This window comes from Rutilus rutilus (genome assembly GCF_951802725.1).
Source record: "Rutilus rutilus genome assembly, chromosome: 20".
In the NCBI taxonomy this organism is placed as follows: Eukaryota; Metazoa; Chordata; class Actinopteri; order Cypriniformes; family Leuciscidae; genus Rutilus; species Rutilus rutilus.
Window position 1 is genome coordinate 13548641 of NC_140225.1, and position 6000 is coordinate 13554640.

Here is a 6000-nt window from a genome sequence, read left to right on the forward strand (position 1 = left end):
TGTATACAGGCACGCCAATCAAACAAGCCTGATCACAGTCTGAGTCAGTGTGGGTCCTCACTTAAACGGTCTTAATTGTACCATGATTACATTTGGTAAGCTGTGTCTTTATAAAGGTGGTGTGGGGTGACAAAATTTAATCAAGTTTTTAAGAGGGTAATTACATCAGACCATGTTTTCATAAACACAACGAGACCACAGCTGCATTTACAAGCGTTTGCATATTAAAAAGCAAAACATTAAGGCTTTAAACTCATTTATGAAATCATTAAGAAGTAACTATGAAGATTTTAGCATTTATAATTTTGCAAAACGATGATAGCAAAACGTTTTTTGGTATGTTGTTTTCTTCATTCTAAACCGCATCAATAACAGGGAAAAAAGTTCAGAATAGAGAACATTTGCAAACCATTTTGGGGCATTTTACTTTTATTTTTATCTACAATGAGATAGAATTTGTACTCATTACTACATTAATTTCAACAAATCTGAACCAACACCTTCTTTCACTAAAATATTTGTTATAACATCAAAGTCTCCCCATATTGGGAATCAGCTCCTCCTAAAACATTCAATCAGTCCTACCCTTCAACATTATCATTATCCCCTAAACAAGCAAATGTTTAGTATCACAGACTTATGCAATGTCTATTTTGAAGTGCTTTTCACCTTTGAAGAGTTTTCAAGTCTATTTGAGGAAGAGATAGTAATTCATATCTACAGGGCTCTGCATAGGAAGTACCGGGTCCCTTTTGAACCTTTGGGTTTGCTTTAATGTGGGTCAGCTTGGAGGTGTAGTCCAGAGGTGTGGGGTGATATTACAGACTGCGAGAGAGAGTGTTTGCTCTCTGCTTATTATGGAGAGGAGCCAGTCTTCTCCGAGACCGTGGGGAGAAGATGGCAGCACTGATAGCAGCCACATGGGTTCCATCAGACTAATTGAAGCAGGCTGCTCTGCACCAAAACTGAGCCCTGAAGGACGTGACAAAACCAATTGATTTAAAGGCAATAGAAACAGTACTCAAAAAATGACATTTTTACCAACAGCCCTTAATACGAAGCAGGGTTGTTTACGGCTGAGTAGGTGTCTCCCGAATATGTATTTTACTTTTACTGATTAGAGAGAAGTTTGGGCTTACATGCTGCAGGGTTTCAGAAACAGAGCTGCACTTCAAAAACACAAGAGTGATGAAGGCATTCTTTCCAGTGCAGGAACCCAAGTATGATATTACAATAATCTGAGTGATTCTTTGCTCATGTCAGATCCATTTGGAGCACTAAAAGATGTTGACAGAGACAAGGATGAACCAAGGAAACTTCACATGCAGCATGGAAAGATTTTAAAGATGCATGTAACATGATCAGAGATGTGAAAACAAAATAAAGGTCATTTTTAAAAGGATTTGGCATAAAAGAGTATGAGTGTGTTCATGAGCACAATGCACATCATGAGGTTCTGTATAAATAGCTGAAGTAAGTGCAAGCTAAGAACAAATGACTAATTGACAAATGATTTGTTATCACTAATAAGATCAAATTGGTCACCAATATATCAAGATTTCTACAACACAGTGCTAGATAGTGAAGATAGTCCTGCTAAAAAGGATCTGATCATTCGATCACAATATTTGTAATAATTTACACACACAGACACACGCACACACAATTTAAACTAGTTAAACTACGGTCAAAATATACTTCGGAAAAAAGTAGCTAACTACTATGAGTTGCATGGTGATGCTCGAGCAGAGCGGTGTCTTCAAAAATCTGCTGAGAAATATAATAAGAAATGCACCTCTACCACAGATAAGCATGGAGGAAGAGTATCATTGTGTGGCGAGCCTTTTAGCTGCTGAGATCGGTGAGCTACTTCACTGTCAAAAGTAATTTAATGCTTTGGAGTAACAGGATAATATTACAGAATGGCTTGCTTCCCACAACTGAAAAAAATTGTATCTTAAGAGGAATGATCAGATGTTATTTTTCAACAAGAAAATGCTCCTGCCCAAATTACAAAGACAACCAAGAAGTAGCTTGGGAGCAGCTTTGAACCCTATAGTGAATATTTGGTCTCACATTAAACTCAAACGAACTGGGAGACATTTTTCAACTACTTATGAACTGTTTGAAGCATTGAGTGGAACAACACTGACTCTACTTCCTGTAAAATGCTGTTGGTGAAGGCTATTCCATGCTAAGTTACTTTATCTACAGTATTTGTTCAATTCGTGCAAATATCCTGACCATTGATTGTGATTAAAATTGTTAAGACCATTAAAAGACCACTAAATATTTTACCATTTTTGGCTTGGCCCATTTTTTTGCCCAGGAGTGTACATAAAAACTAGGGGGCAGATGGTGCAACATTGTTTGACCAGATCAGGTTTTAGTTGGTTGTTTGTCTGGGTTTTTTTACTTTATTTTATTTTTTATAACTTAATAAAAATTTAGCAAGTAAATTTAAATGTACTTGGAACAAACATATTTTTGTTAGCTACCATAAAACTAAAACACCACTTTTATAAAACCTAAAATAGTCTATCACATTGTTATGAACACCAAATTATATTATTGTGTAAAATCAATGTAAAATATAGCCTATTATAATATTATTCTGTAGATCGCTACAAAAAAGACTTGATGCTGCTCATTTATCTACGCAGGGGAGTGATGAATCGGTGAATTATTTATTTAATGTTTGAACCGGGCCATTTAAATGAACCATCAAATTAACTGACTGTCTAAAATGAATCAAACTTTTCCAGCGCATACGAAAAAGAGAGACAGAGTGTGTGGCTACCATTGTAGACTACTGCTTTTCATTATTACTTCTTGTTATGGAAAAGCTACTCTGTTTTGAGAAGCTACTGTCAAGTTAATGCAAACTGTAGGTAGGTTATATCATCACTTTAAGTCACTTTACTTTTAATTACTAGTTTCTCCCTTTAACATTAGAAGCAAAGAGGCTTTCAAAAGGTCCCTCTCATCCAGAGCAGATTAACATAGGTTTTAGATACAGATATGCCAGGTTAAACAGTCAGTGGTCACAACAAGCGGTTGACCTAGAATATCTATTTCTAATTGTGTGTCATTACACTAAACTGGACATCCTTGTGTGTGATGAGGCAGGGAGAGGCAGGGTTCACATGTCCAGCCTGCACATTGTTCAGAGCCATTGTCCCCTGGATTGTCTGGCTCCAGACCTCAGAAACCCTAATTACATGTCTGCAAAAACCACATACAATACTAGACCAACAAGGCAGCTTATCACTTGAGGCTCTCCATGCACATTTTTTCATCCCCATTGTTTTGCTATGTCTTGTGTAAGAAGTGAAGGAAACTTATTGTGTGCTTATATACTGTAACAAATAAAGCAAGAAAACAATGAAATGCACATAGACAGATTGTTCTATGGTTTAACAGGGTGCACATACTGGCCATGGTTTTGCTGGTCAAATGTCAAAACCAGTAAACAAAAAGTTCAATGTTAATGGGATCAAGATTCTTCAGCAACAACAAAAAATGTGTATGTCTGGATATTTATACCAAACATTTGTGATAATTAATGAAAATGTTTTTAAAGATCACTGGCTAATGAAAGAGATAACTGATAAAAGTCAAAACGGTAGGCCCACATACAATCCATAACTTGCTTCTGCTTATCTGGTGTTTCTTCAAAGGCTGCACCGAAAGAACATTAAGGCCTTTTGAGTCAGTAATAGGACATGACATACAGAGAAAAACATACAACCAGGGTCAAATATGGTGCTTGTTAAGATAACGAATGCCCCATGTGAACACTATGCTATACAGCTCTCACATACCCACTCAGATGAAACTGAAGCCAAATAACAGACGTTTGCACTAAACTGTATTTTATGCTGAATATTTCCCAAGTTTTCACTGTCTGCAAACATTCCTTTGCATTCTACATGGCAAAGGCCCACATTCTTTCCAAAGAGACGGCAGTGAAGTCGAAGCAATACAAATATATAAAAAAATCCTTTTTACCTGTTACATATGGTGCTAAATGTTTATAATAGTTGTAATCACTTTAATGATGCTTACTTCATTAATTTAGTCCATCACTTTCTGTCTTTAGACTACAGTGTTGTGAAATATCAAGTTTAGCACCCCATAGTTGGCAATGAGAAGATGTGCAGTTTACTGGTCTGTATTAAAATAAAACAAGCTACTAAAAGTCAACAGGGAAGCTTGGGCTCTTTTTAAACTGTGCCTCATATAAATAATGCAGAACTTGGTAATTCTTACTAAACTGGATTATAATTACATTATTGGTTTACGTAGCCTCCCGAAGTATCCCAAAGGGAAGTTCTTTGGCAAAGACTTGCTTTAATATGTCTCAAAATTGTTACCAGCTGACTTGGCTACAGGAAATGCGTCCCTCTTAAAAACCTCAAAGCAAATAATACAAGTAGCATGCAATATTCATAACCCTGTTTGGTTTTATTGCCGTCCATCCAATGGCGACATGTAGACATCTTGCCTCTCGGTATTTCATTACATGTATTTTTGTTTAATACTTTGCACAAAGTCTGTGATATAATTTAGTCTCATCAATCTGTCGTCTCCCGAGGCTTAGTTTTATCCATGCTACTATGAAAGCATCTCTTGACCTCCTAACCCTCCTGAGACTATCATCAGAGCCTTGTGGAGCCAGATCAAACCCATAATAGCCCTGTGTTCTTTTTTCTCTCTTTCTCTGCATGAGACAGGACACAATGTCTTCAGGCAGTGGTGTAAAGTACACCCTACCAGCAAACTTAGATCTTAAATATCACACTAAGAAGGTATTTCACCTTCTCAGCTTAAACAAGTAGATTTTTTTTAGAACTTGTTTACAACTACGCTGAATTAGTCAAACGGACAGATCTGTTCGCCACATGAGAGATACATTTTTGCATTACATTATGCCTGGCTTTGGGCTGTGGGAGAGATTTCATTTATTTCCTTTTTCAGACAGGCAGAGAAAGACAAAGTATGTTTAGATGGTGACATCATACATGCTGAAGCATTCAAAGGGCCCAGTGGAGAGAGTCTAGCCTGCATGTCTTGTATCTACCTGGTCTCCAGCTTTATCATTCAGGACTTCTGCGGAGTGGAGAATAACAAGCTCTGAAGGTTCACGGTATGAACTTAGGAAGTTAGAATTTCCCTCCCCAAAATACAGAATACATAAGAGAAGAAATATTCTACATGTAACATGACAACTTTGGGTAATTTGACAGGAATCTGATTATATAACTTGGAACCATATCCTATTTAATAGTTAATCATGTAAATCATATACAAAAAATACAAATATATTATATATACTGTATATATAAGCAGAATTACACATTCTTTCATTGCTTTTCTTACACAAAGGTTGAATGGATGAGGCCTGGATGAGGACTTTTTCCCCCAGTTTCTGTTAATCCAAGTTGTTGTGTTAAATTGTAACGCAAGTTAAAGCACATGTAATTCCATTTGCGTTCCATCACCTTAACCTGTGTCTTAAATTCCAAGGTAACTAGTAAATAGAGTAGTAATTCACCCTATCGAATTGTGAATGTAATTAAGAGAAAAGTAAACAGCCCTGGGCAGGCAATAACACGAAGTGGAGTTGATTCAAGAAAACCCTCCGAAAGTACTTAGTGAAATTAGACCAGAACTGATAACATCTACTTACCAAACTTAATTAGTTCAGGCACTCAGATGTTTCAAAGCATTCCAGGCTGTCTATGGCAAGACTGTCCCATCCTAGTTTTTTTTTCTTGGCACATGCGATGCTTCTCAACTGCGGTTTTATCACTCCTATTTGTCATATCAAGACATGCAGTCTAATACAATGGATGATATTTTAAAACAGTCAGCGATGTCAATATTGAACCTGTCTTTGATCTAAAAAAAGAAAAAAGAACCCGCAGATAATCTATGAAACAAGTTCAGAGAGAAGACATGTGATTAAGATACACGTTACGTCAAAAACAACTAACG